Source organism: Pseudophryne corroboree, chromosome 4, assembly GCF_028390025.1.
Source record: "Pseudophryne corroboree isolate aPseCor3 chromosome 4, aPseCor3.hap2, whole genome shotgun sequence".
Lineage (NCBI taxonomy): Eukaryota > Metazoa > Chordata > Amphibia > Anura > Myobatrachidae > Pseudophryne > Pseudophryne corroboree.
In genome coordinates this window covers 916,487,858-916,508,714 of record NC_086447.1, presented here as the reverse complement: position 1 = coordinate 916,508,714, position 20,857 = coordinate 916,487,858, and positions in this window count along the sequence as shown.

Here is a 20,857-nt window from a genome sequence, read left to right as displayed (position 1 = left end):
GAACGTGACCATAATGTCCTTATGGCGAAGAGAAAATAGCTGATTTAAGCATATCCTGGCAATTTTCTCTTCGCCGTAAGGACATAACCATGAGAGGGCTAATAAGGTGTGACCATAATGTACTTATGGCGAAGAGAAAATAGCTGATTTTAGCATATTCTGGCTATTTTCCCTTTGCCGTAAGGACATAACCATGAGAGGGCTAATAAGGCCCCTTTCGGATAAGAACGTGACCATAATGTCCTTATGGCTAAAAGAAAATAGCTGATTTTAGGATTATCTGGCTATTTTCTCTTCGCCGTAAGGACACAACCATGAGAGGGCTAATAAGGCCCTTTTCGGATAAGAACGTGACCATAATGTACTTATGGCGAAGAGAAAATAGCTGATTTTAGCATATCCTGGCAATTTTCTCTTCGCCGTAAGGACATAACCATGAGAGGGCTAATAAGGTGTGACCATAATGTACTTATGGCGAAGAGAAAATAGCTGGTTTTAGGATTATCTGGCTATTTTCTCTTTGCCGTAAGGACATAACCATGAGAGGGCTAATAAGGTCCTTTCGGATAAGAACGTGACCATAATGTCCTTATGGCGAAGAGAAAATAGCAGATTTTAGGATTATCTGGCTATTTTCTCTTCGCCGTAAGGACATAACCATGAGAGGGCTAATAAGGCCCTTTTCGGATAAGAACGTGACCATAATGTCCTTATGGTGGAGAGAAAATAGCTGATTTTAGGATTATCTGGCTATATTCTCTACGCCGTAAGGACATAACCATGAGAGGGCTAATAAGGCCCTTTTCGGATAAGAATGTGACCATACTGTCCTTATGGCGAAGAGAAATAGCTGATTTTAGCATATCCTGGCTATTTTCTCTTCGCCGTAAGGATATAACCATGAGAGGGCTAATTAGGTCCTTTCGGATAAGAATGTGACCATAATGTACTTATGGCGAAGTGAAAATAGCTGATTTTAGCATATCCTGGCTATTTTCTCTTCGCCGTAAGGACATAACCATGAGAGGGCTAATAAGGTCCTTTCAGATAAGAACGTGACCATAATGTCCTTATGGCGAAGAGAAAATAGCTGATTTTAGGATTATCTGGCTATTTTCTCTTCGCCGTAAGGACATAACCATGAGAGGGCTAATAAGGTCCTTTTGGATAAGAACGTGACCATAATGTCCTTATGGCAAAGAGAAAATAGCAGATTTTAGCATATTCTGGCTATTTTCTCTGGCTGGGTCCACAGGATTATCCACAGGATAACATTGGGATATTGTCGAGCGACAGCGAAAATGGCACCAACACGGTCACAAGCTTTCTGGCCTCCCAGGATGCATTGGGGCCTCCACTATATAGTCCCGCCCACTGACTCAGTTAGATCAGTTTTTTGCTTGGTGCGGCAGGAAGCCGCATGGTCAGGGCTGCTGTGAAAGCAGCCTCAAGTTTTCATTACTTTATTTTTATAGACTTACTGTTTTGGTTTGAGCGACTTCTCTTAACAGCGTCTTAAACGTGTATTAGAAAGAGTCGCTCCAACAACTCCCCACCGGGTCGCAACAACGCTTACCTTCGCGGTACAGTGCTGTCTCGACGGGCGTCTGTGTCGGATGTTCTAGCAGGTCCAGCAGACGTTACCAGGCTGTGGCCGGAGCATGGGGAGACAGTGAGTATATGGACTTCCTCTTACTAGAGGGGTCAGGACACAGCTACGCTGATTTGGTGGAGACTACAAACAGCGTGTTGATGCGCCGAACATCTCGAGTGTGACAGCGCTACGCTTCGGGGATCATAAGCGCCAGGACTAGCTGAGGCTGCGATCCTGGGAGTTTAAGTCAACAGGGGGTTTCAGACGCTCTCCTGGCCGTCCCTCCTCCGAGTTCATGGCCAGTTCCCGCGGGTCTCTCGTTTCATGAACTGAATGACCTCACTTCCGGCTCAGACGCTACCACGAGGGTACTCGGTCGCAGCTTAGACGCTGCGGTTGTGTACACTGGATATAAACCCGCCCAGACCGAGTCGCAGGCCTTTAGTGTCTGCATGCACGTGGAGTCGCTCAGCGTCCGTGTCCGTTGGTGAGCGTCCGTGTCCGTTATCAGTTACCAAAAGCGGCAGTGTACACCAGTAGCGTCTGAATCCACTCAGCGTCTTTCGAGCGTCTTTGCTTGGATATGGAAGTGTGGTGAGTCTCCCTGTATCCCGCTCCCTGGAGGCAGGGTATACAGTACTAAAAATTCCTTCTACTTCTTAGTGTGCACTGTTAATTTTTAGTACCTATTGCATATGAGACCTGTATATTACTGTGTTTTCTGCATGTTATGTTGAAAAAGAACCAGTTAAACAGAAGTACAATTTTCCTACTTATGTATAAGTTATTATGGAGGTTGTATTCTCATATGACAATGTCTAATGCTTTAACATGTGACTGACTGCTAGTATGTGTGCTGACTTTTCTGTGTAATGTCAGTCCTGTTCTGACCCTCAAATCAGGTGCACTGTGGTCAGATTGATTTCACCTCTATATACTGATTATAGGGTGTGGTTCAGTCACAAAATTGTGTAGTCAATATCAGAAAAAATGTCTGTGAGCGGCAAAAGTGATGAGGAGAATTTGTCAAGCACTCCTACAGCCCTAACATGCTTATCTTGTAAGTCAGGGGTAATTGATATGATTCAATTGGTCACTTATGAGGGTTTGTGTGCAAACTGTTTCGCTTTTCAGCGAAGTAAAAAACAGGAGTTAGTTCAACCTCCAGTAGAGCCACCATGGAATATGTTCGCAAAGACTCTGTCTTCAATAGCGGACAGGTTAGCTCCAGTAGCACCACCTCAGGGGTTAGGTTACACTATGAACCCATACATGCAGCTCCCTTCCTATGGTTTGGTTCCAGTAGCCTCTACAAGCAACCAAGGGGTAGGTAAGACTAAGACAGATACGTCTGTATGGCAGACTACACAAGATGATACATCGGATGATGATGCGGAAACAATAGATTCAACTCCGTATGATGATCAGTCGCAGAGCTTTAGTTCAGATGATGTAGCTGAACTCATTAATGCAGTAAAGGCTGTGCTTTCTCTGGAAGAACCAGCCAAGACAGCGTTAAAAGCAAAAGCACCTGTATTCAAACGAGCAAAGTCAGCGAAAGCTGAATTTCCAGTGTCAGAAGAGTTGACGGAAATGATGGATGAGTCTTGGGCAGCGCCCGGTAAAAAGTATAAGATTCCTGGGAGATGGGATTCTTATTATCCATTTCCTGCTGGAGATTGTTCGAAGAGAGAAGTTCCTCCAAAAGTAGATGCACATGTTCTGCGACTCGTGCACAAATCTGCTTTGCCACTGTCATCTACCTCTTTGAATGATGTCACAGACAGGAGGGTAGAGAGCCTATTGAAAAATATTTTTTCTCTTGTGGGTGCAGTGGTAAGACCTGCTATGGCTTCGGCCTGGGTAGCAAAGGCAATGGGCGAATGGATAGAGGAACTAGAGAATGACATCCCCTCTCCTACTAGGGAGCAAGAGGATCGTCTTTGCCGTTTAAGACAATCTGCCCAGTATTTAGAAGAAGCAGCCATTGATGTAGGCACTGTTGCTTCTAAAGCTTCAGCCCTGGCAGTAGTCGCTCGCAGAGCAGTCTGGCTACGGACCTGGAAGGCAGATGCGGAGTCCAAGAAGGAATTGGAAGCATTGCCTTTCGTGGGTAATATATTATTTGGAAAACCTTTATCGGATATCCTAGAGTCAGAGGCTGAATCGAAGAAGGTCAGATTTCCGGCTACCTACAACCCTAAGTCCAAGGGTTTAAAATTTCGCTCATTTCGCTGGCAAAGCAAAGCGAAAGGTAGAGAGGAGCCTAAACAACCCCAGTTTAAATCCAGGGGTAGGAAGCAGTGGGCTAGAAAAAAGCCAGCTTCCAAACCTGAACAGAAGCCCTCAGCCTGAAGAGACGGGCCTCCGCCTGGAGGATTCCAGGGTTGGGGGCCGACTCCTGCAATTTGCACACACATGGCAACAGTCAACAACAGATGCCTGGGTGCAGAAGGTAGTATCTCAGGGGTATGGGTTCCCATTCAGGAAGCAGCCTCCTCAAAGATTTTTTTGCACCAGCCCGTCTCGTATAGAGTCGAAGGCCAATGCCCTGCAAGAAGCAGTCCAAAAATTACTGCAGTCAGGTGTGATTGTCCCAGTACCTCCATCACAAAAGGGACATGGGTATTACTCCAATCTGTTTCTAATCCAGAAACCAAATGGGTCATATCGACCAATTCTAAATCTGAAGATGTTGAACAATTACATATGGATCCCGAAGTTCCACATGGAGACGTTACGCTCCATAATGTTGGCTATGGAACCGGGAGACTATATGGTATCTCTGGATGTGCGGGATGCTTACCTACATGTGCCTATAGCACTATCACATCAGTGTTACCTCAGGTTTGCCATCCTCAAGGAACACTTCCAGTTCCAAGCTCTGCCCTTCGGGCTAGCTACAGCACCCAGGGTGTTTACCAAAATCATGGTGGTTATGGCAGCTTGTCTGCGCAAACAAGGGATAAGGATATTCCCATACCTAGACGACCTATTAATCTTAGCACAGTCGCAAGATTTACTGTTGAGCCATCTCCAACAGACGATAGTTTGTTTACAGAGACACGGGTGGCTCATAAATTGGGAGAAGTCGTCCCTGAATCCATCACAGCGGATGGTTCATTTGGGAGCCATATTGGATTCAGACCTACAGAGAGTTCTTTTACCAGAGAAGAAAATAGTCAAGGTGCAGGTCATGGCTCAGGAAGCGTTGCAAGCCCAGACAATGTCAGTCCATGCAGCAATGCGACTGTTGGGTCTGATGGTATCAACGTTCGACATGGTGGAATATGCGCAATTCCACTCCAGACCATTGCAGCATCTCATTTTGACAAAATGGAACGGAAATCATCAAACAATAAAGAAGCAGATGATAAAGATTCCAGTAAATGTAAAAAGGTCTCTAGCATGGTGGCTACAGACAGACCATTTAAACAAGGGGAGACCCTTTTGGATAAAAGAGTGGCAAGTCCTGACGACAGATGCAAGCCTGCAAGGTTGGGGGGCGGTACTCGGAAGCCTATGGTTCCAGGGAAAATGGACCGCAAGGGAAAGTCGCCTGCCGATAAATCTGTTAGAAATAAGAGCCATTTACTTGGCCCTAGTTCAGGCAAAGGACAATCTACAAGGAAGACCAGTCCAGATCCGCTCAGACAATGCGACGGCAGTAGCATACCTAAATCATCAAGGAGGGACTCACAGCAAGAGTCTGATGGAGGAAGTAACTCCCATTCTAAAGTGGGCAGAACTCCATCTCCCAGCATTGTCAGCAGTATTTGTCCCAGGTGTACTAAATTGGGAAGCGGATTTTCTCAGTCGGTACACCATTCAGGAAACCGAATGGGCACTACACCCAGAAGTGTTTCAGACACTGGTGAACAGATGGGGTCTACCGGAGATAGACCTTATGGCGTCTCGTCTAAACAACAAAGTTCCGAGGTACGGATCAAGAACAAGGGACCCAGGAGCAGTCCTGGTAGACGCACTGTCAGTAGAATGGAGGTTTCAGCTGGCATATCTGTTCCCTCCAATATCTCTGTTACCCAGAGTAGTGAGAAAGATAAAACAGGCAAAAGGAGCAATCATTCTAATAGCTCCAGCTTGGCCAAGAAGGCATTGGTACACAGATCTGTGGAGAATGTCTGTGGAAGCACCGATACTGCTCCCTCAACGTCCAGATCTGTTAATGCAGGGTCCTTGTTGTCACAGTCATCTGGATCGCCTGTCTTTGACGGCGTGGCTGTTGAAACCTCTATCTTAGAGGCTAAAGGATTTTCAAAGCAAGTAATCCAAACCATGCTTAGAGCAAGAAAGCCTTCTTCGGCCCGTGTATATCATAGAATATGGCAAGCCTATATTCATTGGTGTTCTGGAAAAAATTACAATCCAAGAGCCTTTAAAGTAGCTAGAATTTTGGATTTTCTGCAGGCAGGATTGGATAAGGGGTTGAAGGTTGCTTCCTTGAGGGTGCAAGTCTCAGCGTTGACTGTATGGTTTCAGCAGAAGATTGCTGACCTACAGGATGTACGTACTTTTTTCCAAGGAGTAGTACATATTCAACCTCCATTTGTTCCTCCTGCAGCTCCCTGGGATTTGAATTTAGTTCTTAAATTTCTCCAGGGTCCTTTGTTTGAACCACTTAAGAGAGCAGATCTTAAGTGGTTAACGGTTAAAGTTCTTTTTTTACTGGCAATGGCGTCAGCCAGAAGAGTGTCAGATTTAGGAGCATTATCATGTAAGTCTCCTTTCCTAAGTTTTTTTCCAGACAGAGCAGTTCTCAGAACGAGATCTAGTTATCTTCCAAAGGTGGTATCAAAGTTTCACCTGAATGAAGAGATTGTAGTCCCAGCTTTTCAGGTATTGGGACTATCTGCGGGAGAAGCGTCGCTGGACGTGGTCCGGGCTTTAAAAATCTACATGGATCGTACTAGTGCCATCAGGAAAACAGATTCCCTCTTCATCCTCTACGGATTCCATAGGAGAGGTTGGCCTGCTAGTAAACAGACGCTGGCGAGATGGCTCCGAATGGTAATATCTGAAGCTTATTCTCATGCAGATCTCCCTATTCCGGCTAATGTCTCTGCACACTCTACACGTAAGGTAGGTCCTTCTTGGGCAGCACAACAGGGTGCATCAGCAGAACAGATATGTAAGGCAGCCACATGGTCTTCCATAAACACATTCATCAGACATTATGCCTTGGATACTTTTGCCTCTCATGACGCAGACTTCGGGCGAAAGGTCCTCCTGTGCAATCAGGAGCGTCCCCACCACTAAAATGGCTTTGGGAATCCCAATGTTATCCTGTGGATAATCCTGTGGACCCAGCCAGAGAAATAAACGTTATGGTAAGAACTTACCGTTGATAACGTGATTTCTCTTATGTCCACAGGTATCCACAGGGATCCCACCCGGACGCATCTGATTTGAGGATCTAGACAAACACTAAAAACCTCTTCCTTCTTGTATGGAAGGGTGTGCATGTGTGTTCTTATCGCCTGTACAGGTCTCTACCTAATGTTCCTGCCTATAATCGCTGTGGAAAGAACTGATCTGACTGAGTCAGTGGGCGGGACTATATAGTGGAGGCCCCAATGCATCCTGGGAGGCCAGAAAGCTTGTGACCGTGTTGGTGCCATTTTCGCTGTCGCTCGACAATATCCCAATGTTATCCTGTGGATACCTGTGGACATAAGAGAAATCACGTTATCAACGGTAAGTTCTTACCATAACGTTTATTTCTCTGCGCCGTAAGGACATAACCATGAGAGGGCTAATAAGGTCCTTTCAGATAAGAACGTGACCATAATGTCCTTATGGCGAAGAGAAAATAGCTGATTTTAGGATTATCTGGCTATTTTCTCTTCGCCGTAAGGACATAACCATGAGAGGGCTAATAAGGTCCTTTCGGATAAGAACGTGACCATAATGTCCTTATGGCGAAGAGAAAATAGCTGGTTTTAGGATTATCTGGCTATTTTCTCTTCGCCGTAAGGACATAACCATGAGAGGGCTAATAAGGTCCTTTTGGATGAGAATGTGACCATAATGTCCTTATGGCGAAGAGAAAATAGCTGGTTTTAGGATTATCTGGCTATTTTCTCTTCGCCGTAAGGACATAACCATGAGAGGGCTAATAAGGTCCTTTCGGATAAGAACGTGACCATAATGTCCTTATGGCGAAGAGAAAATAGCTGATTTTAGGATTATCTGGCTATATTCTCTACGCCGTAAGGACATAACCATGAGAGGGCTAATAAGGCCCTTTTCGGATAAGAATGTGACCATAATGTCCTTATGGTGAAGAGAAAATAGCTGATTTTAGCATATTCTGGCTATTTTCTCTACGCCGTAAGGACATAACCATGAGAGGGCTAATAAGGTCCTTTCGGATAAGAACGTGACCATAATGTCCTTATGGCGAAGAGAAAATAGCTGATTTTTAGCATATCCTGGCTATTTTCTCTACGCCGTAAGGACATAACCATGAGAGGGCTAATAAGGTCCTTTTGGATAAGAACGTGACCATAATGTCCTAATGGTGAAGAGAAAATAGCTGATTTTAGCATATTCTGGCTATTTTCTCTTCGCCGTAAGGACATAACCATGAGAGGGCTAATAAGGTCCTTTTGGATAAGAACGTGACCATAATGTCCTAATGGTGAAGAGAAAATAGCTGATTTTAGCATATTCTGGCTATTTTCTCTGCGCCGTAAGGACTTAACCATGAGAGGGCTAATAAGGTCCTTTCAGATAAGAACGTGACCATAATGTCCTTATGGCGAAGAGAAAATAGCTGATTTTAAGATTATCTGGCTATTTTCTCTTCGCCGTAAGGACATAACCATGAGAGGGCTAATAAGGTCCTTTTGGATAAGAACGTGACCATAATGTCCTTATGGCAAAGAGAAAATAGCAGATTTTAGCATATTCTGGCTATTTTCTCTGCGCCGTAAGGACATAACCATGAGAGGGCTAATAAGGTCCTTTCAGATAAGAACGTGACCATAATGTCCTTATGACGAAGAGAAAATAGCTGATTTTAGGATTATCTGGCTATTTTCTCTTCGCCGTAAGGACATAACCATGAGAGGGCTAATAAGGTCCTTTCGGATAAGAACGTGACCATAATGTCCTTATGGCGAAGAGAAAATAGCAGATTTTAGCATATTCTGGCTATTTTCTCTTCGCCGTAAGGACATAACCATGAGAGGGCTAATAAGGCCCTTTTCGGATAAGAACGTGACCATAATGTACTTATGGCGAAGAGAAAATAGCTGATTTTAGCATATCCTGGCTATTTTCTCTTCGCCGTAAGGACATAACCATGAGAGGGCTAATAAGGTCCTTTCGGATAAGAACGTGACCATAATGTCCTTATGGCGAAGAGAAAATAGCAGATTTTAGGATTATCTGGCTATTTTCTCTTCGCCGTAAGGACATAACCATGAGAGGGCTAATAAGGCCCTTTTCGGATAAGAACGTGACCATAATGTCCTTATGGTGGAGAGAAAATAGCTGATTTTAGGATTATCTGGCTATATTCTCTACGCCGTAAGGACATAACCATGAGAGGGCTAATAAGGCCCTTTTCGGATAAGAATGTGACCATAATGTCCTTATGGCGAAGAGAAAATAGCTGATTTTAGCATATCCTGGCTATTTTCTCTTCGCCGTAAGGATATAACCATGAGAGGGCTAATTAGGTCCTTTCGGATAAGAACGTGACCATAATGTACTTATGGCGAAGTGAAAATAGCTGATTTTAGGATTATCTGGCTATTTTCTCTTCGCCGTAAGGACATAACCATGAGAGGGCTAATAGGGTCCTTTCGGATAACAACATGACCATAATGTCCTTATGGCGAAGAGAAAATAGCTGATTTTAGGATTATCTGGCTATTTTCTCTTCGCCGTAAGGACATAACCATGAGAGGGCTAATAAGGTCCTTTTGGATAAGAACGTGACCATAATGTCCTAATGGTGAAGAGAAAATAGCTGATTTTAGCATATTCTGGCTATTTTCTCTGCGCCGTAAGGACATAACCATGAGAGGGCTAATAAGGTCCTTTCGGATAAGAACGTGACCATAATGTCCTTTATGGCAAAGAGAAAATAGCTGATTCTAGGATTATCTGGCTAGTTACACTTCGCCGTAAGAACATAACCATGAGAGGGCTAATAAGGTCCTTTTGAATAAGAACGTGACCATAATGTCCTTATGGTGAAGAGAAAATAGCTGATTTTAGCATATTCTGGCTATTTTCTCTTCGCCGTAAGGACATAACCATGAGAGGGCTAATAAGGTCCTTTCGGATAACAACGTGACCATAATGTCCTTATGGCGAAGAGAAAATAGCTGATTTTAGGATTATCTGGCTATTTTCTCTTCGCCGTAAGGACATAACCATGAGAGGGCTAATAAGGCCCTTTTCGGATAAGAACGTGACCATAATGTACTTATGGCGAAGAGAAAATAGCTGATTTTAGCATATCCTGGCTATTTTCTCTTCGCCGTAAGGACATAACCATGAGAGGGCTAATAAGGTCCTTTCGGATAAGAACGTGACCATAATGTCCTTATGGCGAAGAGAAAATAGCAGATTTTAGCATATTCTGGCTATTTTCTCTTCGCCGTAAGGACATAACCATGAGAGGGCTAATAAGGTCCTTTCGGATAAGAACGTGACCATAATGTCCTTATGGCAAAGAGAAAATAGCAGATTTTCGCATATTCTGGCTATTTTCTCTGCGCCGTAAGGACATAACCATGAGAGGGCTAATAAGGTCCTTTTGGATAAGAACGTGACCATAATGTCCTTATGGCGAAGAGAAAATAGCTGATTTTAGGATTATCTGGCTATTTTCTCTTCGCCGTAAGGACATAACCATGAGAGGGCTAATAAGGTCCTTTTGGATGAGAATGTGACCATAATGTCCTTATGGCGAAGAGAAAATAGCTGGTTTTAGGATTATCTGGCTATTTTCTCTTCGCCGTAAGGACATAACCATGAGAGGGCTAATAAGGTCCTTTCGGATAAGAACGTGACCATAATGTCCTTATGGTGGAGAGAAAATAGCAGATTTTAGCATATCCTGGCTATTTTCTCTTCGCCGTAAGGACATAACCATGAGAGGGCTAATAAGGTCCTTTCGGATAAGAACGTGACCATAATGTCCTTATGGCGAAGAGAAAATAGCTGATTTTAGCATATTCTGGCTATTTTCTCTTCGCCGTAAGGACATAACCATGAGAGGGCTAATTAGGTCCTTTCGGATAAGAACGTGACCATAATGTCCTTATGGTGAATAGAAAATAGCTGATTTTAGCATATTCTGGCTAGTTTCTCTTCGCCGTAAGGACATAACCATGAGAGGGCTAATTGGGTCCTTTCGGATAAGAACGTGACCATAATGTCATCATGGCCAAGAGAAAATAGCTGATTTTAGGATTATCTGGCTATTTTCTCTTCGCCGTAAGGACATAACCATGAGAGGGCTAATAAGGTCCTTTCGGATAACAACGTGACCATAATGTCCTTATGGCGAAGAGAAAATAGCTGATTTTAGGATTATCTGGCTATTTTCTCTTCGCCGTAAGGACATAACCATGAGAGGGCTAATAAGGTCCTTTCGGATTCGAACGTGACCATAATGTCCTTATGGTGAAGAGAAAATAGCTGATTTTAGCATATTCTGGCTATTTTCTCTACGCCGTAAGGACATAACCATGAGAGGGCTAATAAGGTCCTTTCGGATAAGAACGTGACCATAATGTCCTTATGGCGAAGAGAAAATAGCTGATTCTAGGATTATCTGGCTTTTTTCTCTATGCTGTAAGGACATAACCATGAGAGGGCTAATAAGGTCCTTTCGGATTCGAACGTGACCATAATGTCCTTATGACAAAGAGAAAATAGCTGATTTTAGCATATTCTGGCTATTTTCTCTACGCCGTAAGGACATAACCATGAGAGGGCTAATAAGGTCCTTTTGGATAAGAACGTGACCATAATGTCCTTATGGTGAAGAGAAAATAGCTGATTTTAGCATATTCTGGCTATTTTCTCTTCGCCGTAAGGACATAACCATGAGAGGGCTAATAAGGCCCTTTTCGGATAAGAACGTGACCATAATGTCCTTATGGTGAAGAGAAAATAGCTGATTTAAGCATATCCTGGCAATTTTCTCTTCGCCGTAAGGACATAACCATGAGAGGGCTAATAAGGTGTGACCATAATGTACTTATGGCGAAGAGAAAATAGCTGATTTTAGCATATTCTGGCTATTTTCTCTTTGCCGTAAGGACATAACCATGAGAGGGCTAATAAGGTCCTTTCGGATAAGAACGTGACCATAATGTCCTTATGGCTAAAAGAAAATAGCTGATTTTAGGATTATCTGGCTATTTTCTCTTCGCCGTAAGGACACAACCATGAGAGGGCTAATAAGGCCCTTTTCGGATAAGAACGTGACCATAATGTACTTATGGCGAAGAGAAAATAGCTGATTTTAGCATATCCTGGCAATTTTCTCTTCGCCGTAAGGACATAACCATGAGAGGGCTAATAAGGTGTGACCATAATGTACTTATGGCGAAGAGAAAATAGCTGGTTTTAGGATTATCTGGCTATTTTCTCTTTGCCGTAAGGACATAACCATGAGAGGGCTAATAAGGTCCTTTCGGATAAGAACGTGACCATAATGTCCTTATGGCGAAGAGAAAATAGCAGATTTTAGGATTATCTGGCTATTTTCTCTTCGCCGTAAGGACATAACCATGAGAGGGCTAATAAGGCCCTTTTCGGATAAGAACGTGACCATAATGTCCTTATGGTGGAGAGAAAATAGCTGATTTTAGGATTATCTGGCTATATTCTCTACGCCGTAAGGACATAACCATGAGAGGGCTAATAAGGCCCTTTTCGGATAAGAATGTGACCATAATGTCCTTATGGCGAAGAGAAAATAGCTGATTTTAGCATATCCTGGCTATTTTCTCTTCGCCGTAAGGATATAACCATGAGAGGGCTAATTAGGTCCTTTCGGATAAGAACGTGACCATAATGTACTTATGGCGAAGTGAAAATAGCTGATTTTAGCATATCCTGGCTATTTTCTCTTCGCCGTAAGGACATAACCATGAGAGGGCTAATAGGGTCCTTTCGGATAACCACATGACCATAATGTCCTTATGGCGAAGAGAAAATAGCTGATTTTAGGATTATCTGGCTATTTTCTCTTCGCCGTAAGGACATAACCATGAGAGGGCTAATAAGGTCCTTTCGGATAAGAACGTGACCATAATGTACTTATGGCGAAGAGAAAATAGCTGATTTTTAGCATATCCTGGCTATTTTCTCTACGCCGTAAGGACATAACCATGAGAGGGCTAATAAGGTCCTTTTGGATAAGAACGTGACCATAATGTCCTAATGGTGAAGAGAAAATAGCTGATTTTAGCATATCCTGGCTATTTTCTCTTCGCCGTAAGGACATAACCATGAGAGGGCTAATAAGGCCCTTTTCGGATAAGAACGTGACCATAATGTCCTTATGGCGAAGAGAAAATAGCTGATTTAAGCATATCCTGGCAATTTTCTCTTCGCCGTAAGGACATAACCATGAGAGGGCTAATAAGGTGTGACCATAATGTACTTATGGCGAAGAGAAAATAGCTGATTTTAGCATATTCTGGCTATTTTCTCTTTGCCGTAAGGACATAACCATGAGAGGGCTAATAAGGTCCTTTCGGATAAGAACGTGACCATAATGTCCTTATGGCTAAAAGAAAATAGCTGATTTTAGGATTATCTGGCTATTTTCTCTTCGCCGTAAGGACACAACCATGAGAGGGCTAATAAGGCCCTTTTCGGATAAGAACGTGACCATAATGTACTTATGGCGAAGAGAAAATAGCTGATTTTAGCATATCCTGGCAATTTTCTCTTCGCCGTAAGGACATAACCATGAGAGGGCTAATAAGGTGTGACCATAATGTACTTATGGCGAAGAGAAAATAGCTGGTTTTAGGATTATCTGGCTATTTTCTCTTTGCCGTAAGGACATAACCATGAGAGGGCTAATAAGGTCCTTTCGGATAAGAACGTGACCATAATGTCCTTATGGCGAAGAGAAAATAGCAGATTTTAGGATTATCTGGCTATTTTCTCTTCGCCGTAAGGACATAACCATGAGAGGGCTAATAAGGCCCTTTTCGGATAAGAACGTGACCATAATGTCCTTATGGTGGAGAGAAAATAGCTGATTTTAGGATTATCTGGCTATATTCTCTACGCCGTAAGGACATAACCATGAGAGGGCTAATAAGGCCCTTTTCGGATAAGAATGTGACCATAATGTCCTTATGGCGAAGAGAAAATAGCTGATTTTAGCATATCCTGGCTATTTTCTCTTCGCCGTAAGGATATAACCATGAGAGGGCTAATTAGGTCCTTTCGGATAAGAACGTGACCATAATGTACTTATGGCGAAGTGAAAATAGCTGATTTTAGGATTATCTGGCTATTTTCTCTTCGCCGTAAGGACATAACCATGAGAGGGCTAATAGGGTCCTTTCGGATAACAACATGACCATAATGTCCTTATGGCGAAGAGAAAATAGCTGATTTTAGGATTATCTGGCTATTTTCTCTTCGCCGTAAGGACATAACCATGAGAGGGCTAATAAGGTCCTTTCGGATAAGAACGTGACCATAATGTACTTATGGCGAAGAGAAAATAGCTGATTTTTAGCATATCCTGGCTATTTTCTCTACGCCGTAAGGACATAACCATGAGAGGGCTAATAAGGTCCTTTTGGATAAGAAAGTGACCATAATGTCCTAATGGTGAAGAGAAAATAGCTGATTTTAGCATATTCTGGCTATTTTCTCTTCGCCGTAAGGACATAACCATGAGAGGGCTAATAAGGTCCTTTTGGATAAGAACGTGACCATAATGTCCTAATGGTGAAGAGAAAATAGCTGATTTTAGCATATTCTGGCTATTTTCTCTGCGCCGTAAGGACATAACCATGAGAGGGCTAATAAGGTCCTTTCAGATAAGAACGTGACCATAATGTCCTAATGGTGAAGAGAAAATAGCTGATTTTAGGATTATCTGGCTATTTTCTCTTCGCCGTAAGGACATAACCATGAGAGGGCTAATAAGGTCCTTTCGGATAAGAACGTGACCATAATGTCCTTATGGCGAAGAGAAAATAGCAGATTTTAGCATATTCTGGCTATTTTCTCTTCGCCGTAAGGACATAACCATGAGAGGGCTAATAAGGCCCTTTTCGGATAAGAACGTGACCATAATGTCCTTATGGCGAAGAGAAAATAGCAGATTTTAGCATATTCTGGCTATTTTCTCTTCGCCGTAAGGACATAACCATGAGAGGGCTAATAAGGTACTTTCGGATAAGAACGTGACCATAATGTACTTATGGCGAAGAGAAAATAGCTGATTTTAGCATATTCTGGCTATTTTCTCTTCGCCGTAAGGACATAACCATGAGAGGGCTAATAAGGTCCTTTCGGATAAGAACGTGACCATAATGTCCTTATGGCGAAGAGAAAATAGCTGATTTTAGCATATTCTGGCTATTTTCTCTTCGCCGTAAGGACATAACCATGAGAGGGCTAATTAGGTCCTTTCGGATAAGAACGTGACCATAATGTCCTTATGGTGAATAGAAAATAGCTGATTTTAGCATATTCTGGCTAGTTTTTCTTCGCCGTAAGGACATAACCATGAGAGGGCTAATTGGGTCCTTTCGGATAAGAACGTGACCATAATGTCATCATGGCCAAGAGAAAATAGCTGATTTTAGGATTATCTGGCTATTTTCTCTTCGCCGTAAGGACATAACCATGAGAGGGCTAATAAGGTCCTTTCGGATAACAACGTGACCATAATGTCCTTATGGCGAAGAGAAAATAGCTGATTTTAGGATTATCTGGCTATTTTCTCTTCGCCGTAAGGACATAACCATGAGAGGGCTAATAAGGTCCTTTCGGATTCGAACGTGACCATAATGTCCTTATGGTGAAGAGAAAATAGCTGATTTTAGCATATTCTGGCTATTTTCTCTACGCCGTAAGGACATAACCATGAGAGGGCTAATAAGGTCCTTTCGGATAAGAACGTGACCATAATGTCCTTATGGCGAAGAGAAAATAGCTGATTCTAGGATTATCTGGCTTTTTTCTCTATGCTGTAAGGACATAACCATGAGAGGGCTAATAAGGTCCTTTCGGATTCGAACGTGACCATAATGTCCTTATGACAAAGAGAAAATAGCTGATTTTAGCATATTCTGGCTATTTTCTCTACGCCGTAAGGACATAACCATGAGAGGGCTAATAAGGTCCTTTTGGATAAGAACGTGACCATAATGTCCTTATGGTGAAGAGAAAATAGCTGATTTTAGCATATTCTGGCTATTTTCTCTTCGCCGTAAGGACATAACCATGAGAGGGCTAATAAGGCCCTTTTCGGATAAGAACGTGACCATAATGTCCTTATGGCGAAGAGAAAATAGCTGATTTAAGCATATCCTGGCAATTTTCTCTTCGCCGTAAGGACATAACCATGAGAGGGCTAATAAGGTGTGACCATAATGTACTTATGGCGAAGAGAAAATAGCTGATTTTAGCATATTCTGGCTATTTTCTCTTTGCCGTAAGGACATAACCATGAGAGGGCTAATAAGGTCCTTTCGGATAAGAACGTGACCATAATGTCCTTATGGCTAAAAGAAAATAGCTGATTTTAGGATTATCTGGCTATTTTCTCTTCGCCGTAAGGACACAACCATGAGAGGGCTAATAAGGCCCTTTTCGGATAAGAACGTGACCATAATGTACTTATGGCGAAGAGAAAATAGCTGATTTTAGCATATCCTGGCAATTTTCTCTTCGCCGTAAGGACATAACCATGAGAGGGCTAATAAGGTGTGACCATAATGTACTTATGGCGAAGAGAAAATAGCTGGTTTTAGGATTATCTGGCTATTTTCTCTTTGCCGTAAGGACATAACCATGAGAGGGCTAATAAGGTCCTTTCGGATAAGAACGTGACCATAATGTCCTTATGGCGAAGAGAAAATAGCAGATTTTAGGATTATCTGGCTATTTTCTCTTCGCCGTAAGGACATAACCATGAGAGGGCTAATAAGGCCCTTTTCGGATAAGAACGTGACCATAATGTCCTTATGGTGGAGAGAAAATAGCTGATTTTAGGATTATCTGGCTATATTCTCTACGCCGTAAGGACATAACCATGAGAGGGCTAATAAGGCCCTTTTCGGATAAGAATGTGACCATAATGTCCTTATGGCGAAGAGAAAATAGCTGATTTTAGCATATCCTGGCTATTTTCTCTTCGCCGTAAGGATATAACCATGAGAGGGCTAATTAGGTCCTTTCGGATAAGAACGTGACCATAATGTACTTATGGCGAAGTGAAAATAGCTGATTTTAGGATTATCTGGCTATTTTCTCTTCGCCGTAAGGACATAACCATGAGAGGGCTAATAGGGTCCTTTCGGATAACAACATGACCATAATGTCCTTATGGCGAAGAGAAAATAGCTGATTTTAGGATTATCTGGCTATTTTCTCTTCGCCGTAAGGACATAACCATGAGAGGGCTAATAAGGTCCTTTCGGATAAGAACGTGACCATAATGTACTTATGGCGAAGAGAAAATAGCTGATTTTTAGCATATCCTGGCTATTTTCTTTACGCCGTAAGGACATAACCATGAGAGGGCTAATAAGGTCCTTTTGGATAAGAAAGTGACCATAATGTCCTAATGGTGAAGAGAAAATAGCTGATTTTAGCATATTCTGGCTATTTTCTCTTCGCCGTAAGGACATAACCATGAGAGGGCTAATAAGGTCCTTTTGGATAAGAACGTGACCATAATGTCCTAATGGTGAAGAGAAAATAGCTGATTTTAGCATATTCTGGCTATTTTCTCTGCGCCGTAAGGACATAACCATGAGAGGGCTAATAAGGTCCTTTCAGATAAGAACGTGACCATAATGTCCTAATGGTGAAGAGAAAATAGCTGATTTTAGGATTATCTGGCTATTTTCTCTTCGCCGTAAGGACATAACCATGAGAGGGCTAATAAGGTCCTTTTGGATAAGAACGTGACCATAATGTCCTAATGGTGAAGAGAAAATAGCTGATTTTAGCATATTCTGGCTATTTTCTCTGCGCCGTAAGGACATAACCATGAGAGGGCTAATAAGGTCCTTTCAGATAAGAACGTGACCATAATGTCCTAATGGTGAAGAGAAAATAGCTGATTTTAGGATTATCTGGCTATTTTCTCTTCGCCGTAAGGACATAACCATGAGAGGGCTAATAAGGTCCTTTCGGATAAGAACGTGACCATAATGTCCTTATGGCGAAGAGAAAATAGCAGATTTTAGCATATTCTGGCTATTTTCTCTTCGCCGTAAGGACATAACCATGAGAGGGCTAATAAGGCCCTTTTCGGATAAGAACGTGACCATAATGTACTTATGGCGAAGAGAAAATAGCAGATTTTAGCATATCCTGGCTATTTTCTCTTCGCCGTAAGGACATAACCATGAGAGGGCTAATAAGGTCCTTTCGGATAAGAACGTGACCATAATGTCCTTTATGGCGAAGAGAAAATAGCTGATTTTAGCATATTCTGGCTATTTTCTCTTTGCCGTAAGGACATAACCATGAGAGGGCTAATAAGGTCCTTTCGGATAAGAACGTGACCATAATGTCCTTATGGTGAAGAGAAAATAGCTGATTTTAGCATATTCTGGCTAGTTTCTCTTCGCCGTAAGGACATAACCATGAGAGGGCTAATTGGGTCCTTTCGGATAAGAACGTGACCATAATGTCATCATGGCCAAGAGAAAATAGCTGATTTTAGGATTATCTGGCTATTTTCTCCGCCGTAAGGACATAACCATGAGAGGGCTAATAAGGTGTGACCATAATGTACTTATGGCGAAGAGAAAATAGCTGGTTTTAGGATTATCTGGCTATTTTCTCTTTGCCGTAAGGACATAACCATGAGAGGGCTAATAAGGTCCTTTCGGATAAGAACGTGACCATAATGTCCTTATGGCGAAGAGAAAATAGCAGATTTTAGGATTATCTGGCTATTTTCTCTTCGCCGTAAGGACATAACCATGAGAGGGCTAATAAGGCCCTTTTCGGATAAGAACGTGACCATAATGTCCTTATGGTGGAGAGAAAATAGCTGATTTTAGGATTATCTGGCTATATTCTCTACGCCGTAAGGACATAACCATGAGAGGGCTAATAAGGCCCTTTTCGGATAAGAATGTGACCATAATGTCCTTATGGCGAAGAGAAAATAGCTGATTTTAGCATATCCTGGCTATTTTCTCTTCGCCGTAAGGATATAACCATGAGAGGGCTAATTAGGTCCTTTCGGATAAGAACGTGACCATAATGTACTTATGGCGAAGTGAAAATAGCTGATTTTAGGATTATCTGGCTATTTTCTCTTCGCCGTAAGGACATAACCATGAGAGGGCTAATAGGGTCCTTTCGGATAACAACATGACCATAATGTCCTTATGGCGAAGAGAAAATAGCTGATTTTAGGATTATCTGGCTATTTTCTCTTCGCCGTAAGGACATAACCATGAGAGGGCTAATAAGGTCCTTTCGGATAAGAACGTGACCATAATGTACTTATGGCGAAGAGAAAATAGCTGATTTTTAGCATATCCTGGCTATTTTCTTTACGCCGTAAGGACATAACCATGAGAGGGCTAATAAGGTCCTTTTGGATAAGAAAGTGACCATAATGTCCTAATGGTGAAGAGAAAATAGCTGATTTTAGCATATTCTGGCTATTTTCTCTTCGCCGTAAGGACATAACCATGAGAGGGCTAATAAGGTCCTTTTGGATAAGAACGTGACCATAATGTCCTAATGGTGAAGAGAAAATAGCTGATTTTAGCATATTCTGGCTATTTTCTCTGCGCCGTAAGGACATAACCATGAGAGGGCTAATAAGGTCCTTTCAGATAAGAACGTGACCATAATGTCCTAATGGTGAAGAGAAAATAGCTGATTTTAGGATTATCTGGCTATTTTCTCTTCGCCGTAAGGACATAACCATGAGAGGGCTAATAAGGTCCTTTCGGATAAGAACGTGACCATAATGTCCTTATGGCGAAGAGAAAATAGCAGATTTTAGCATATTCTGGCTATTTTCTCTTCGCCGTAAGGACATAACCATGAGAGGGCTAATAAGGCCCTTTTCGGATAAGAACGTGACCATAATGTACTTATGGCGAAGAGAAAATAGCAGATTTTAGCATATCCTGGCTATTTTCTCTTCGCCGTAAGGACATAACCATGAGAGGGCTAATTGGGTCCTTTCGGATAAGAACGTGACCATAATGTCATCATGGCCAAGAGAAAATAGCTGATTTTAGGATTATCTGGCTATTTTCTCTTCGCCGTAAGGACATAACCATGAGAGGGCTAATAAGGTCCTATCGGATAACAACGTGACCATAATGTCCTTATGGCGAAGAGAAAATAGCTGATTTTAGGATTATCTGGCTATTTTCTCTTCGCCGTAAGGACATAACCATGAGAGGGCTAATAAGGTCCTTTCGGATTCGAACGTGACCATAATGTCCTTATGGTGAAGAGAAAATAGCTGATTTTAGCATATTCTGGCTATTTTCTCTACGCCGTAAGGACATAACCATGAGAGGGCTAATAAGGTCCTTTCGGATAAGAACGTGACCATAATGTCCTTATGGCGAAGAGAAAATAGCTGATTCTAGGATTATCTGGCTTTTTTCTCTATGCTGTAAGGACATAACCATGAGAGGGCTAATAAGGTCCTTTCGGATTCGAACGTGACCATAATGTCCTTATGACAAAGAGAAAATAGCTGATTTTAGGATTATCTGGCTATTTTCTCTTCGCCGTAAGGACATAACCATGAGAGGGCTAATAAGGTCCTTTCGGATAAGAACGTGACCATAATGTACTTATGGCGAAGAGAAAATAGCTGATTTTTAGCATATCCTGGCTATTTTCTCTACGCCGTAAGGACATAACCATGAGAGGGCTAATAAGGTCCTTTTGGATAAGAACGTGACCATAATGTCCTAATGGTGAAGAGAAAATAGCTGATTTTAGCATATCCTGGCTATTTTCTCTTCGCCGTAAGGACATAACCATGAGAGGGCTAATAAGGCCCTT